Source organism: Mustela lutreola, chromosome 1 (assembly GCF_030435805.1).
Source record: "Mustela lutreola isolate mMusLut2 chromosome 1, mMusLut2.pri, whole genome shotgun sequence".
In the NCBI taxonomy this organism is placed as follows: Eukaryota; Metazoa; Chordata; class Mammalia; order Carnivora; family Mustelidae; genus Mustela; species Mustela lutreola.
Genome location: NC_081290.1, coordinates 151,887,867 through 151,905,845, shown reverse-complemented (window position 1 = coordinate 151,905,845; position 17,979 = coordinate 151,887,867). Strand labels below are relative to the sequence as shown.

At 41.6% G+C, this 17,979-nt stretch overlaps 1 protein-coding gene and 1 long non-coding RNA gene across 4 annotated transcripts in view; one reads left to right on the top strand and one right to left on the bottom strand.

Moving 5' to 3' along the window:
* Positions 1-17,979, bottom strand: part of EXTL3 (exostosin like glycosyltransferase 3) — a 143,888-nt gene that overhangs the window by 84,261 nt on the left and 41,648 nt on the right. The gene's annotated exons all lie outside the window — the stretch shown is intronic.
* Positions 214-17,402, top strand: LOC131833520 (uncharacterized). The gene is made up of 3 exons (XR_009354504.1): positions 214-3,660; positions 7,160-7,207; positions 16,833-17,402. It is a non-coding gene; the product is annotated as an uncharacterized LOC131833520 (long non-coding RNA).

Below are 17,979 nucleotides of genomic sequence, written 5' to 3'. Positions count from 1 at the left end.
AATGAAAATGAGGAAGACATGCCCAAATAACCCTGAATAATCTAAGGTTGTCTTTTTTTCCTTTCTCTCTCTCTTTTTTTAAACAGCTCATCTTCTTGGCTCTCCTCCAGAGCTCTGTGGCAGCAGGCAGAAGTCTGGCAGTGTGGGAGGAGACAAACAGAAGCCCAGAAGCCATGGTAAGTATTACCAGGTATTGGTTCATCTCCACACAAGAGAGGGCCTGCAGATAGCTGCTACCTAGAGGACTCAGCCTAAATGTCTCCTGCACATCCAAGTGACTTACCACATGGTTTTCCCTATGGTTGATTTCCTTGATTCTGAAGATAGATAAACTTTAAGAAGAAAAATGGCACCCAATGGAAATTTGGTGTCTCGACTTCAGTAGAGCTCTGGGTGCTAACCATCCTCTTCCTTTGGATCTTTTGAGCCGGTCCTCTCTCTCACTTTTTCTTCTTCCTTTCAAACAGTTCCATATTCAGTCTCTCCCTCTGGCTCCTGTTCCTTCTCCTGTCTCCTAAGAGATGTTGTTCCCTGAAAAGTAATGAAGGACCACTTTCTGATTCCTCTCCACAGTCTCTTCGTTGCCAGTGTCAACAGCTCCCTTGCATCGCATGCATGCTCCTCTAAGCAGATTCCTGTCTTTGAGTCCCTGTCTTCGAGCTGCACTCCAGACATAAGCACACCATCATCATCCTATCAATACATGTTTTATGAATACTTAATTGCCAAGCAATAAGCTAAACCCTTTGTAGGCATTGTCTCATTTTAACCCTTACAGGGAGCTATAAGGAACAGAGACTTAAAGAAGCCAAATAAGTACAGTGCCCAAGATCACAGAGTGGGGTACAAAGTACAACAGGAACTCCAAGTCCTCCAAACTCCAAAGCCAGTATTCTTGACCAGAACAATATGACTGTCTCGCCAGGACTTTAAATTTACTATATCCCGCACCGAACTTCTTTACCCCCTCCCCGTTTGCTCTCCTCAAATGTCCCTGTTTATAATGGTGTTACCATTATCTTTCCTAACATAGAAACTCAAAACCTGGCACCATCTTCATTTTTCTCTTCACCCTCACATTAGATCAATTTCTAAGACCTAACAATTTCATGTATAGGATCTCTACCACCTCTTCTCTGCAGTCCCACACTTAGTTCCTGGATCCAAGTCCTCATTATTCCTCTCTTGGGCTGTTACCTTAACTCTGCAGTTTCTGGCTTGGAAAATACAATCACATTCACAGTAACTGTCCTCAAGAAAGAAAACCAAGACAGTAAGATATGCAATGAAACTAGTTTACTGATCACTCCATATTGTGACCTTTTACAACATTTATTGTCTCTACTTTGCATTTTGGAACTCAATCAAATAGTTTTGCTTTGTTATTTAACTGTCATATATGCAGATCTTTATACGCTTCAAGGAACCCAGTATGCCTTTGGTACCAAAGCAGGAGAGCCTGTGGGTCTTCTCTCTAGAGCACAGTCACAGGGACTTTGCAGTGCCCAGTCTGCCTCTTTTTGTTCCAGATTTTAAGTTCCTGGAAAAGAGACACGATTGTCCTGGCTTGGGTCCTGTGCTGACCCCTTGATCAATCAGCTTTGGCTAAGCAGCAGATCAGCCTTGTCTAAATACAGCAATGAGAGCCTCTCCTATAAATACGGCATGTTCCCAGAAAAGGAAAAGGCATACACCACTGTTTATTTGTTTATTCATTCATTCCATCAACAAATAGTTGAGCATTCTCTCCAAATATATGCAGGGTTTTTTGCACGTATGCAAAATGTTTAAAATATAACACTTCTCTCACACCATGAAACTCATAACATAAAAAGATAAGAAATCACCAGATAAAAAGCATAACAATATTCACCCATAAGAGACCCTCAATTCAATTATATATGATGGAAAATAATTCAGCACACCCTGCATGAGCCTGTGGTGGTAAAAGTAATCAGGAGTAATGTGTGCACGTCAACAAAACAAATTCACAACAGCACCACAAGGAATAGACAGATACAGAAAACAACCTCATGTCCATCAGGGATAGACTAGATCAACAAAGTGTAATGTACTCACCCAAATGAATACTTTACAGCAATGAGAATGCCCTACAAATATATACACCAATACTGGGGAAGCTCGCAAACAACATTAAGCAAAAGAAGCCAGACAGGAGGAAAGTACCTGGGCTGTGATTCCATTTATGCAGAGTATCAACACAGGCAAAACTAATCTACCCCAAGGAGCAGCGACCAGAAGAGAGTGTGAAAGGAGCTACGTGTGTGCTGGCCACGCTCTGTTTCTTGAGCTGCACGCTGCTTACACCTGTTATCAGTTTGTCAAAATTCATCAAGTTGTACACTTGTGTTAGTGTCCTTTTCTATATGTATATTATCCTTCAATAAAAAGATTTTTCAAGTAAGTAATTCAGTCCACAACATGGAGCCTTTAAGCACCTTGGAGCTTTGTCACTATGAATATCCTAGCGTTGCCAATACTGTCACCCTACCCCCACCATTACACCACCTCCTTAGAGACCCTTTGGAAATAGCCACCATTCTTATCTAAGAGCTTCAACCTTTCTAGCCCCAGCTGATCAGACTTCTTCTTATCTGGAAACTTGGGAGCAGGAGTCAGGTGATAAAAGTGCCTCATCTAATAAATTGTATGGATTTGGAGGAAAGGATCTCTGGACATGGGCACAGTGCTAAGCCAAGAATGCTGGTCTGCAGAAAATAGAGCCAACACACAGAGTGAAGCAAACAGTCCTGTGGGAGATGGAGAAGCCTCAGAGGTTGCGCACTCTCCAGCTCTGGTCATATATATCCCAGGTGTCACTGGGTATCCTTGGGATTGCTCACGTAGCCTTGCTATTGAAAAACAGAAAGAAAGAAAGGCAGGCAGAAAGGCCTTACTTATTTAAGCTAGTGCAAATACGTTTCTGTTTGTGGAATGTATTATCTCATTTAGTCCTAACAACACTACATAGTAAGTACCGTCACGATTCCCATTTCACAACTGAGAAAACGGAAGCCCAGAGAGGTTATGTAACTCGCCCAAATCACACAGCTGGTCAGTGGTGGTGCCAGGATCTGGACCCAAGTACTCTTGACTCCAAAGGCTGAAATCTTAACAACCATATTACACCACATTGCAAGAGAAATGCTGGAGATGGCAATGCAAATTGTATGTTGCATTAATGGATTGAACAAACAGAGGCATCTGATTCTGTTAAATGAGTTCAAATGGTACAAATAATTGAAAGATTGGCTGCTTAAGAAGTTGTTATTTCTTTCACAAGGGAATTATACTTTGAGTCATAGATGTTAGAGAAATAGAAAATGCATGGAGTGTGACAGATTATACTAATGAGACTGTGTTGTTACATCAGGAAATTTATTTTATAGATTTCAGGAAAGAACTCCCTTAGAAGATCCTCACTGATGACCTGTTTTTCCCAAAATGTAAATATCCAGGAGAAAGGGGCTTTACTCCTATAGAAGGAGAAATCGATAAAAGTTAACTTCAAGTCGTAGAGGGAGAGAGGCACCCGTGGTCACTTTCCATGATGATGGCTGCCAGACCCACAATCCACTCAGCAAGGCTTCCAGATCAATCACCAGCAAGCCACTGGTGACCCCCAGCAACCTTCAAAAGGTATGATTCAGGAATTATTGGTGAGTTTAAGTCAGATAAGAACTCGTCCTATCTGTAGTGCTTTGATTTTAAAGGAAAGTGCTGACAGCCACTATTCAAGATCTTTTCTAAATATAAATGATTGAGCAGTTTTGTGGCTTATAATTAGAACAATGCATGACAATTCCTAGATTAGAGTTCCAAGGTTACTCTTTTCTTTGGTCCATCAATGCCAAAAAGACAAAAGGTCATCTTCTGAGGCTCCATGGATGGCACTCACTAGCCTGCTAAGTGGCTCACTCTGAAAGTTCTGGCTTTGATGTTATCTTTTAAAAGAGGCTCTTTTTTATCTGGCAAAATCTGAATAGGACAGTTTGCAAATAATTTGTAGTAAGAATACTGAGTTAACATCACCTCTAAAACAGAGCACACATTACTGTCAAAAAAGGATTTGTTGGGGCACTTGGGTAGCTCAGTCAGTTAAGTGTCTGCCTTTGGCTCCAGGCATGATCCTGGGGTCCTGGGATTGAGCCCCATGTCTGGCTCCCTGCTTCCCTGCTCCACAGGGAGCCTGATTCTCCCTCTCTGCCCCACCCCCCATTCATGCTTGCTCTCTCTCTCTCTTTCAAATAAATAAATAAAATCTTTAAAAAAAAAAAAAAAAAGGATTTGTTAACTCCTTGCCTCATGTCATAGTACTCACTACCTTCTATGTGGCTGTGAAAAAGAAATTTTGTACTAGTTTCACATTCATTAGGATGCTTAGCCTGGTTCAAACCGGTTATCTACATAAGAAGTGTAATCTGTAATGACCAGTTAACATTTCAAAAATTAGCTGTCATCCCTAAAAATACAATGTATCTGCCTGTAAGGTCTCTTCTTCCTTCAAGTGCTGTCTCTTCTGTGACTTCTTATTCTCTCCCTACCATGTCAGCATAGCTTTGCAGGGGCAGTCATGTCTGATGATCAGTAAGTATCAAAATGCCATCAAAATTTCCTAAGCTTGTTCCTAGAAGTTCCAAGTAATGATACATATGTTCCCTGCCACAAAAATACAGGTTCCTAACATTTACTCTAAATTATGCTAGTGAGTGCAAAAATGTGCTCAGCTAAACACAGCATGCCTTAACATAGCATGTCTGAGTGTTTGCAGAATTTCGCACAATGAGAGCTGTAACCAGAAAAAAAGAAAAAAAATTAGGGAGAGCACTGACAGCTGAGTTCCAATGTCACACTATATGCAGCTCTATGACTTCAGGAATGTCCTTACACCAAAAAAGCTACCCATAGATTCAAAAAGGCTTGCTATGCTTTCACTTAAAAATACCTCAAGTAAACAAAGCATTCCAATTGAAAATTGGCAAAATGTCAAAGAAGTACTTACAGAACATCAATTAATTTCTTAGTTAGCCAATTTGGTTATAAAATCAAAATTGAAGGGCACTTGGGTGGCTTAGTGGGTTAAGCCTCTGCCTTCAGCTTAGGTCATGATCTCAGGGTCCTGGGATGGAGCCCTGCATCAGGCTCTCTGCTCAGCGGGGAGGCTGCCTCCCCCTCCCTCTCTGCCTACTTGTGATCTCTCTCTCTCTCTGTGTCAAATAAATAAATAAAATCTTAAAAAAAAAAAAATGAAACCAAATGAAAATGTGGTATTTCTAAAAAAAAAAAAAAAAAAGAAAAGAAAATGTGATAGTTCTACAAATCCATCAGTTCTGGGGGCCACAATTAACAATCCAAAGCTCACCTCTAATGGATAGTATCAGATACGTCGTATCTTTTAAGTAATCTCTACACCCAACATGGGCTTGAACCTACAACCTCCAGATCAAGAGTCACGTGCTATGCCAACTGAGCCAGTCAGCGCCCCCAGAAAGTTCATTTTCTGTAATAAGGGACACAAATAATAACATTGTTATTATTATAACATTATAAAGAAATACACACCTATAAAATGAAGAGGTGATTATTTAGAAAAAGGGTAAATGAGATAAATGATGCAAGTAATCAAAAAATACATTAATTATATGTAAAATATACTAAATATGAAAATATTTTAAAAGTTCAAACAGCACCATGCATTTCTATTACTTTTATGTACATTTAAATATGCTGTAATGATGTTCACTTTTTATATATTTCCTCTTTAATTAGCTTAAATAATAAACATCTAAATACCAGTAGGAATACAAATTAATAGCAAAAAACACAGAAACTGGTAAGTATTTGTCAGTTCTGTGGCTTCCAGCCTATGAGCAAAATTTTATAAAATTGCTATCTTTACGTATCAGCCATTTCAACAACTTCTTTTTGCTTTGTTGTGTTCATTCTCATCTCTAAAGGTACTAGAACATTCCATGTCTGTTCTCAGTGGTCCCTGAATGACAGTCTGTGGACCAAGATTAGATAAAATTTTTGTCAGTCCACAGTTCAATGAGAAAAGCAAAGGCAAGTTATTGAGCTTTTAATAAAGCTAAATTTACTCAATTTAAAGATTGTCCTTTATTTTGAGATTATGTCCCTTCCCCTTTCTTATGTTAAAATTCCTTCTTAGAAAATAAAAATGGTGGTAAATGGCAGCTTTTTAAAAATCTTCCCTACATGACAAAATCCTGAGACATACTTATTTTGGTGCCCCCCCCACTAATTATTTGTTATTTTACCAGTTCTAATATTAAATCCAGAAGTCAGATAACTATCTAACTATACCCCCTTCCTGGCATTTTAAGGTATCAGCCCACGCAGAGATACACACACACACACACACACACACACACACACAAAACGTTTTTGGAAAGACTTCTCTGGTAACCAGCCTCCAAAACATCCCCAGCAATCTCTAGCCCTAGTATTGACAGCCTCATGTAGTCCCTGTCCACACTGTACCACAGATGATCTCTGACCAACAGAACAATGCAGAAATGATGGTAAGTCACTCCTGAGATTAAGTTATATAAGGTATTTCAGCTTTCACTGTGGTGGGTTTCTTTCTTCGATCACTCGCTCTGAAAGAAGCTAGAGGCCATGTCATGAGCAACACTGTAGAGAGACCCATGTGGTAAGGAACTGAAGGTTCCTGCCAGCAACCATGTGAATGGGATTGGGAGCAGATCCTCCAGCCCCAGTCTGGCCTTCAAATGATGCAGCCCATGAAAGATCCTGAGCCAGAGCCAGCCAGCTGAGTTGCTCCCGAATTCTTGACCTACAGAAACTGAGAGATAATAACTAGTTATGTGTGTGTGTGTTTTTAAGATTTTATTTATTGATTTGACAGAGAGAGAGAGAAAGCACAAGTAAGCAGAGAGGCAAGCAGAGGGAGAGAAAGAAGCAGGCTCTCTGCTGACCAGGGAGCCCTATGCGGGGCTCAATCCCAGGACCCTGGAATCACAATCCGAGCCAAAGGCAGCCACCCAACCAACTGAGCCACCCAGGCACCCCACTAGTTGTGTTTTAAATCACTACATTTGAGGTCCTTTGTTAGGGGACAACAAACAACTAATGCAACTCCTTTGTCCTTTTTCAGCTGCAAGATGAACAGCTATCTAGGCCCAGAACAACGCTGAAACTGCATGTATGTATTCATGCCTGTGTTGGGGGGATAGAAAGGATCTGTGATCTCCATTATCCTGACTTTAGTTTACTTACACTGACTTTTCCCTTCTCTGTTGGTTTTTCTACTTTTCTCATATTGACCAGAGCACTCAGTAAACTCAATAATTCATCTCCAGCCTGAGAATCAATTCTACTCATTTGTAGGCTTAGTTTAAGGAATCATTCTATGTAAATATGGTATTTTATCATAGTTTAGAAACCTGGTAAATTTCTTTGTCAGAATCCCTCACCTTAGTTGTCAGATCTCTCCTAGACCCATTCCTACCTCAACAGAAAAGTACATCTCATATTCACTGAGAAAAGAGAAGCAACACACATAATCCCTTTAAGTTCTCTTCTCCCACATTTAAGCCATCTGTAAGTACTGAGTGAAAAGATTATTGTTTTAGCAGCTGATGCAAAGTTCCTCTCAGGGATAGACAATGCCTTCTAGAGGAATCTACCTCAATATTACACTTGTGGAGTATGGAAGAAGAAAGCTTGGCTTGTAATAAAACTGTGAAACAAAGAGATTGCTAAACAGATCTGCATTTTAAAAAAGAGGAAGACTATGAAGTCTGGAACAGGGCAAAGGGGAGAGGAAATGGGAGGAGTGAAAGGAGAGCTGGTGCTTAAATAATGGCGTGGGAGCTTGAAGCTTGGGGAGAGAGTTCCCGGGAAGGGGGAGCGGAAGTCATGTTTAAAATAGAATCTTCTATTACTGGACTTCACATTGTTTTGTGTTGCTAAGGATATAAAATCCCTGAAGCCTTCAGTAATATCTGACACATGCACAAATGCCTTTTGTGAGTGATTTGGGGGAAATCAAGGAAAAAGATGCAGAGGGGACAGGTCTGAGTTCTACAGCTGGGTCAGCCTGGAACCAAGGAATAGAAACAAGGAAACTGAATTACAAGTGAGATCAAGAATTTAGTGGAAGCAGAAACTCAAAAGCCAAAGAAACCGCATTATGAACTTCCAGAAATTAACAAAAATCTTGGAGAAGACACTGACCTTTCGAAGGAAGTCTCAAAGTGGAATGGGAACTTTTTTAAGTAAGCCAATTTTTCCTCAAATCTCAAAAAAAAAAATCTACCTTAGCTGACATCTGGTCCATATTCATGGATTCTTCTCTCATCTGTTCTGGCCTTTGACGAAAAAGAGGTGTCCAAAAGTGGGCACTCTGTTTTTTAACATGATCTGATATTCCTACTTTCTGTGACCTTGCTCCATCAATCATTCCCTTTATACATATAGTCAATATTCTCCTCGCTACTGGGATTTCCCCCACTGCTTATACACAGGCTCCGGCCCCAACTACCACCATCTTGCAACCCCAGATTTGAACTCTGAAAGATTTAGATTTTGAATCCTTGATCTACTGTTAGAAGTATAAACCTTGGGCTTATTCCTTAACCTCTATAAATTATCTTGGCTACAATTTCCTCATAACAAAATGGGGATAATAATAGCATATACCTCATAGAGGTTATGGGTTAACTTGGTTAATGAGAGTAAATTATCAGCCCAGTGCCTGGCCAATAGTAAGCTCTCTTACATAACTGCTGTCATCATCATCATTCACCAGAATTCTCAAGAGTCATCTCTACTCTATGCCCACTCCTCTCCCACCACTCACTCTGTAACATCCAGAAGGCTGACTTCCGCCAAGCTACTAAAATTGCTCTCATTATGGTAACCAAAGACTTCCTCATTGAGTAAATGCCAATGAATCTTTTAGGCCTCCCTTTGCAATTCCTCTTCAGTACTTGGTAGTTCTCATCACCCAGCTTCTTAAAATGGTCCAATCCTGGCTTCTCATCACATCACTCTCTCACTACACTTTCTCTTTTCTCCCACTGACTCTTCTTTCCCCACCACTTTTAAATGAAGGTGTACCAAGAATTCCGCCCCTCACCATCTTCTGTTTGCATTCAGCACTCTCCTGGCTATATGCGTTCACGACTTAAGCAGCCACATTTCTACCCTAATCAAGACCCTCCCAAGCTCTTGAGCCAAACTGCCCACTAAGTATCTTGCCCTAAGTATTTCATATACCCAGCCACCCAAACCACATTTATAGCTACTGTTAACACAATCACCATTTTCTCTGACCTCCCCAGTTCTTTCCCTTCCCTAGTAGTCATTTTCATGACTAACACCAGCTGGGATCCTTCTTGTCTCCATTCCTCAGGATCTCACTGTAGTTCTGAGTGAGCCTTAGAGTCACATGGGCCTGGGTCCAAATATTAACTACAATAGTTCTGGGCCAAATTACTTAACCTCTCTGACCTCTGGTTTTTGTGATAGTGAAATGAGATATCACATGCAAAATGGCCAGCGCACAGTAGGAATTCAGCAAACATTCCCCTCCACCCCTTCCTTCGGGTCTCTTCACCAGCTGCTTCAGTGCATTACCCTCCTATTTTGTTTCTCTTGCCCCTTCCTCCTCCACAGTGCCCTAGAGTTAATCTTCCTAAAGAAAATAAATGTGATACTACTATCTCTTTGCTTAAAAAATCTTCAACATTTTCTTTTTTCTTATGGAACAAAGTCCAAATTCCTTAACATGGTAACTTCCAACTGGCTTTCTTGTCCCTTCTCCTTCAGACCAGTTACTCTAAGATATTGGAGAGTCACCAACTATTTCATGTACATACTGGTTTACATCTCTGCACATTCGGAGCCCTCTGGCTATAATTCCCTTCCCATGCCCAAGTTCTTCTGTCCAACAGGCAAGCTTCTTCACCCCCTTCAAGACCTACCCGAAAAGCTGTCAATTATATGACAACAAAAGCTCAGTCACCAAAGACAGAAGTTTCTACAAAGCAAAGAATCAATAAAATGAAAAGGCAATCTACAGGTTAGGAGAAAATATTTGCAAACCATATAACTGATAAGTGTTAATATCTAAAATATATAAAGAACACCTGTAACTCAGTGGGGGGGGAGGCGGGGAAACAAAACAACCCAATTAAAAACTGAGAATAATCGTGAACAGACATTTTTCCAAAGATGATATACAAATGGTCAGCAAGTACAAAAAAGGTGCTCACCATCACTAATCATTGAGGAAATGCTTATCAAAACCATAATGAGATATCACCTCATACTTGCTAGGATCACTATTATCAAAAAGATAAGAGATAACAAGTTGTTGGCAAGGTGTAGAGAAACGGGAACCTTTGTACACTGTTGGTGGTAATATAATTTTGGGGTACAGACATTTTGGAAAGCAGTATGGAGGTTGCCACTCCCCACTCAAAAGAACTATTCCTTAGAAACAAAACTACCGGGAAGCCTGGGTAGCTCAGTCGGTTAAGTGTCCAACTCTTGATCTCAGCTCAGGTCTTGATCTCAGGGTTGTGAGTTCAAGCCCTGTGTTGGGCTCCATGCTCGGTGTGGAGCCTACTTTAAAGAAATTATTCAGTTAAATCGAATCAAAAATCAAATTAAATTTAAAAAATCAGAACTACCGCAGGATCCAGCAATGCCTAGTCTGGGTATATATCCAAAAGAACTGAAGTGCAGGTACCTAGAAGAGATATCTGCACTCCCATGCTCATGGCAGCATTACTCACAATAGCCAAGATAGGGGGAAAACCTTAATTATCCATCCATGAACAAATGCATTAAAAAGTAGAGATGTATATATATGCCACAGTTGTATTATATGTGTGTCTATGTGTATACACACACACATACACACACACAGACATGCACAAACAATAAAATATTATTCAGCCTTAAAAAAGAAAGAAATCCTGCCATTTGTGACAACCAGGATGAACCTGAAGGACATTAAACTGAGTGAAATAAGCCAGATGCAGAAAGAAAAACACTGCATGACCTTACTTACATGTAGAATCTAAACAAGTCAAATACATAGAAGCAGAGAGTAGAATGGTGGCTGCCAGGGGTGCTAGGGGTGGAGGAAGTGGAGAGATGTTGGTCAAAGGCCACAAAGTTGCAGTTATGCAAGAGGAATAAGTGTACAGATGTAATGTACAGCATAATGACTATAGTCAATAATACTGGATGTGAATACTGGAAATTTGCTAACAGGTTAGATTTTTTTTTTAATATTTTATTTATTTATTTGACAGAGAGAGATCACAGTAGACAGAGAGGCAGGCAGAGAGAGAAAGAGGGAAGCAGGCTCCCTGCTGAGCAGAGAGCCCGATGCGGGACTCGATCCTGGGACCCTGAGATCATGACCTGAGCCAAAGGCAGCGGCTTAATCCACTGAGCCACCCAGGTGCCCCGCTAACAGGTTAGATTTGAGGCGCTGTCACCACAAAAAAGAAAAAAATGGTAACTCTTTTCAGGTGAAGAAGTGGATCTGTTAATTAGCCTGACTGCAATAATCCTTTTACTATGAATATACACACAAAATCATGTTATATACCTTAAATGTATAAGTTTTTAAATCTAAGCTGTCATTACAAAGGTGACACTTTTTCTTTACTGGTTCAGAATTTTAAAAAACAACAACAACAAACACAACTATTCTAGGGGGTGGGTGGCTGGCTCCCTTGGTGGAGCACGTGACTCTTGATTTTGGGATTGTGAGTTAGCCCCATATTGGGTGTAGAGCTTACTTTAAAAAAAAAAAAAAAACTATTCTGTACACACAACACACACACACAAACACACACCAAACACACAAAAAGGGAGAAGGAGAGAGGAAGAAAGAATGATAATGTGGATGTAGCACATGTCAAAAATTGGTGAATCTGGGTAAGAATCATTTGGAATGGGGGTGCCTGGGTGGTTCAGTCGTTGGGCGTCTGCCTTTGGCTCAAGTCATGATCCCACAGTCCTGGGATCAAGCCCCACACCAGGCTCCCTGCTCAGCTGGAAGCCTGCTTCTCCCTCTTCCACTCCCCCTGCTTGTGTTCCCTCTCTCGCTGTGTCTCTCTCTGTCAAATAAATAAATAAAATCTTAGGGAAAAAAAAAATCACTTGGAACTTACAAAAAAGTTGCAAAACTCTATATAATTCTGGCTTTTATGTAAGTTTGAAATTATTTCAAAAGAGAAAAAGAAGAAATCATGAAGTAATCTAACCAGGCGGTAACAATCAAACAAACCCAAGTTGAGGAACATTTCACCAAACAACTGGCCTAGATTCTAAAAATGTCAATGTTGTGAAAAAAGAGAGGAAGCCAAGAGGGAAGGAGGGAGGTGGGGGCTGGGCTGAGGAAATACCAGAGATCAAAGGAGACTAAAGAAACATGACAACGAAATGCAATGTGTAACCCCGGGTTGGATGTTAAATTGGAAAAAAAATTGCTAAAAAACACATTATAGAAACAGGTGGTGAAACTTGAAAATGGACTGTTTATTATAGAATAGCATTATAGTAATATTAAATTTCCTGAATTTAAAAATTGCACTGTATGAGTATGTAAGAGAATGTTCTTGTTCTTAAGAGATATATCCTGAGGGATTTAGGGAGAATTTATGGTAATGTCTGCAACTTTATTTTGTTTCAGCAAAATTCATAGTAACAACTAAAATGCAAGTATTGAAAGAGAGTGTAGCAAAATGTTAACAACTGGTGAATTTGAGTTAATGTTCCCTTTCTTACAACTTTTCCATGTTTGAATTTTTTTTTCAAAATAAACAGTTTTTTAAAAAGCTATCTTATTTTAAAAAGCTATCTTATTTAAAATCTTTTCCCCCTCTCCCAGATAGAATTGATGCTGCCTCCTCTAAGCTGCTATAAATGTTTTAATTTTGACTTGAAAATACTCAGATTGGGTTGTAATTATTTATATAGGCATTTGGCTTATTCCATTAGATTGAGAGCTTCTTGGGGCAGGAACTAAAATTGCCTTTTGGCCCGGCTAGCTCAGTCGGTAGAGCATGAGACTCTTAAAATTGCCTTTTGGAAATTAAAAATGGCAGAAGTATTCTAATTCAGGGCCATTTTATTTGCTGGCATGGTATTAGTAGAGTACTCTAACACTATATTTAGCTCAGGGCCAAACACGGCTGGACATTCCTGAGTGGAGAACCAGAACAGAGCATAGGAAAGTGCTGGAGTTCATCTACAACATAAATCCCTTTATGGAGACTTCTGCTGGCTGAGCTGGGCAGCCCTCTTGTCCCAGGCAGATACACCAGGGTGCTCTATGTTTGAGGTAGAGTCCCATGAAAGTGGAGCCAGATTGCCCCTAATACCTGGAACACACCCACCCACATATCTGCCTTACCACTTCCAACACGTGTGTAACAAGAGAGCAGCCCCATCCTCAGCTGGCCATGGGGCTAATTATAAAACCCATGCATCAGAGGATCAAACTATTGGAGAGGGGAGACCATGCTTCTCCCATCTCCCCAGTGCTTGCTTTGATCAAGAATATAGGAAACTGTCTTTCTCCATAGTACAAAGAGGAGAGCTTCTAACCTTCTCTCTGCCCACTTCCCTTACTTGCTCAAGGAAAACACAAATTACTTCTATGATGGACGAGACCGTGTACAGGGTCATTATGCACACACTACCCAAGGGCCATGTGTTCTCTCCTCATGCAGTGGCAGGTAAAGCCGGTTCCAATGACCTTGCCTATGTCCAGGGGGACAGTTCAGGTCCTGGAGGAAGAAACAAGAAGCCAGTGTTGGCCTCGGGTGCAAGCCACATTGTCCAAACCAGCTTTAGCAACATGAAAGGTGGTATTTCAGTCCCAGCCTGTTTCTTCTAACTGTATCATTTTGGTTGATATAGCACTTAGAAAAGAAAGGGGCATGAAGGTCCTCTCTGAATCCCTACAGTATTTTACTAATCTTTGGATCTCAGTGGTGGCTTGTTTTATGAGAAGCCCTCAATAAATCGTTGTTGTCTAGAACTCAGACAATGTGACACGCACGCAGGCATATGACGGCTCACAGCTATCCTTGTGGTGGGGGTTGTGTTTTTCATCGTACAAAGTGGTTTTTGAAGCTTTTCTAGTTTGAGGGCTCGGAGGCTACAAGGAAGCAGGCTTTCGTCAGTAGAAGAGAGACAGCTGCGTCTCTCTGCTTCACTGTGATTGCAGTACCGGGCTGTGATAGCCCAGGGGAGCTGTCAAGCAGCTCTTGATGGCAATTCTAGCAAGAAGGTGGTAGAAACCCAATTTTAGCAATAATGATCAAACAGGTTTTGAAATTTTCCTTTATCCTTGAAACGCCTTGTGTTGCTGAAAGTCTATTCATTACTGATCATTCATCTGTAGCAAGTCATCTCTTTATGTATCCGTGCACGGAAGTGACAGTGCAGGGAGGATTTTGACAGAGAGATAAAGGCTCCTAGGCATGGTGGGGGAGCCAGAAAGGCAAAAGTGAACAGCAGCTCTAGGAGGCAGGTGATGGAAACACAACAGAGGAAGGAGAAGCCACGAGAAAGTCCTCTTACTTGAAGGGGGCTTTGGTTTTAAAAGTGGACACCACAGTCCTTTAATATGCTTACTGGGACCGTCTCTGGTACCTCCATCTTCTTTTGGGTTCACTCCCCTGATCTCATCCACGAATCACTGCTTTTCTCTCCAGAATGTCCAACTTCTCCCATCTCTCGCCTCAACTTATAAATGTGCCCAAGGTTCTTACATCCCCAGAAGTCTCATACCCTCCAATGACCACTCTCTTGCCTCCTCACTGTGCATTCTAGTGCCCCCCCAAAGCTTGGCTTGTGGCCAGCAGCATCAACAATGCATGGAAGGACATTCAAGGTTCGATCCTCAGGCCCACCCCAGACCTACTGACTCAGAATCCCCACAGGTGTGGGTGCAAGATCTTGTGCTTTACGTTGAGGCTCTCCAGGCGATTCTGAGGCACACCTGAGTTTGTGAAGTGCTTGCTGCCGGTCTGCCATGGCTCTGCTTCCTCACCATTTGGGGACGCCTTCTTCTGTCCCTTCAAAGTTTTTCTCCAAGGCTCTGTCCTGGTCTCTTCTTTTCTTGAGTTATATCCTTTCTCTTAGTGATCTCAGCCATCTGAAGAGTGATTTAGTTATTTGAACACAGGTGTGCATAAACTTGAGAATTATTCCATCCCTGGCCTCCTCTCTGAGCCTCCATCATGTCCAGCTGCCTTCTGGACCTTTCTACCAAAATGCGGCACTGTTTTCTAAACTTGGTCTGTCTAAAACAAACCCAGTATCTCCTCCTACACCCACTCTGCATCTGTTTTAACACACTGGGTTGTAGGGTAGCACTACCACCCACGTAGTCACCTTGAACTCCTCAGCAGCCTGCTTCCTTTCACCCACCCCTGGCCGGTCTCCAAGCACAGCTCCACACCCACCACTTCCCCAGCCTGCACCCTGTCAATGCCCATCTTCACAAATCAGTCCAACCCATCACCTCACTTAAATCCCTTTCATGAATCCTGACTGTTTATCTAATAACTTCTAAGCCCCTTACCCTGGCCTCATCTCCAAACATACATCCCATCCATTCTCCCCTTCATCAACACACAAGTATTTCAGTAATAGTAAATGACCCCTTGTTTTTGGAATGGCCTGTGCTGCTTCACAAGCTTGTGTCTTGGCACCTACTGGTACCTGATTCTGATATACCCTTCCTTCTGTATGTCTTCCCACCTCACCTGATCTTCCTGGCAAACTCCTATTCAACCCCTAAAACCCCATTCCAAGGTCAAATCCTCTGTGAATTCTTCCTTACACTATATATAGAGTACTTACTAATGTGTGTCCCCTCAATAAGACTAGATCACCTTGATGGCTGGAAGCCTGTCTTATTTGCCTTTGTATAAATAGCACCAAGCTCATGCTCTAATATCGAGAGTGTTTTAAAGATTTTTTTTAAAATTTATTTAACAGACAGAGGCCACAAGCAGGCAGAGAGGCAGGCAGAGAGAGAGGGGGAAGCAGGCTCCCTGCTCAGCAGAGAGCCCGATGCGGGGCTCCATCCCAGGACCCTGGGACCATGACCCGAGCCGAAGGCAGAGGCTTAACCCACTGAGCCACCCAGGCGCCCCTTGAGAGTGTTTTAAAAAACATTTTTTTTCTCCCTTAGGTTGATTCATTCACCCCAAAAAAATCCACTGAACAGGGGCGCCTGGGTGGCTCAGTGGGTTAAGCCTCTGTCTCTCTGCCTGCTTGTGATCTCTGTTAAATAAATAAATAAAAATCTTTAAAAAAAAAAATCCACTGAACATATATCATTCAAGGAGCACCATGGATACAATGGGCAAGACAAAAACTCTCGGCCCTCTAAGAATTTATCATCCAGTAAGGAAGCTAACAAGTAAGCCAATAATTTTAACAGTGTACTCAGTGCTACACATGAGGGATAAGCTTAGGGAGTTATGTGGGATGACACCTAAATTAGTCTTGAGGTAATCTTATTGTATGCCCTTGGTAATACAGGCAGTCTTCGGATCTGCAAGGAAAAATGATCATATATATTTTTAAAAGAATATCACAGTATCAAATTGTTAATGTTCCTGCCAATAACAGGCATATTTGTCCTTCTTGAGTAGATCTCCCTCCTTCTGCTTAAGTCTGAAGAGGGAAGACGTGAAAATAACTCTCCACATGCTTTTCTTGTTGGCAGCTGCCATGCAGGTGAACGAGAGCCCCTCAACAGCTTTTCTTTCCAATAGGACTGAAGAAGCAGGAAGACCTCTGGTGGTTGACTGACACTGTGCGTCCCATCACTACCCACCCCCACCCTCACCGTTTCATGAGCTTCTTGAACCTAACCTTAAGAAGCTCTGTCAGCTGGCAGAGAGGTAAGACAATGCTAAAAAGGCATAACGTCAACAACAAATCCGCCTGCGTATGTCTCTTCTCCCTCATCCATTCCCCACCATTTGAGCCACAGGAAGTGTAACCTGTGTTTCGTGACTAAAGGACATCAAGCTATGACAAATTCTATTTGTGGATGATCCTGCCTTCTTCAAACTGACAGCCAATAAAAACATATGAAAGAACAACATATCAATAAACTGAGCAAGGCTTATATTCACCATACAGTCATGACAGTATCTGCTTCGTGGGCGCCTCGGTGGCTCAATGGGTTAAGCGTCTGCCTTCGGGTCAGGTCATGACTCCAGGGTCCTGAGATCGAGCCCTGCATCAGGCTCGCAGCTCAGTGGGGGAAGCCTGTTTCTCTCTCTTCTACTCCCCCTGCTCGTCTTCCTGCTCTCGCTGTTTCTCTCTCTCTCTCTCTCTCTGTCAAATAAATAAATAAAATCTTTTTTTTAATGAGGAAAAATGTTTTCTGTATAGTTTTGGAATTCTTTAGAGTGATGGTTTACATACCTGGCTAATGGTTATGGTTGCCTTTCTTTCTTTTTGCTCAAATTCAAGATATACACATCACCACCAAGCATTAATTGCCAACATTCTAGATCAGCAGTTCTCAAATCTGAGCATGCATCAGAATCACCCAGAAGGCTTATTAAAATGCAAACTCCTGGGTCCCATCCCTAGAGCTTCTGACTCAGGGGATGGGACCAAAGATTTTCTAGTTCCCAAAAACTCCCAGGCGATGCTCCTTCTGCTGCTGACCCAGGGACTACACTTCAAGAACCAGTAAAGTCAAGGGTATAACTGTCAGCTGTACCCGACAATCTTTACCACCATGAAGACAGATGAATCTGATGTGCCTCAAGAAAACCGTATTGTAAGAAAAGCAAATAATCGCTCTAATTATACATTTTTTAATGATTGTATTTATTTACCTCAGAGGGAGAGAGTGCAGCATGAGGAGGGGTGCAGAGGGAGAAGCAGATCCCTGCTGAGCAG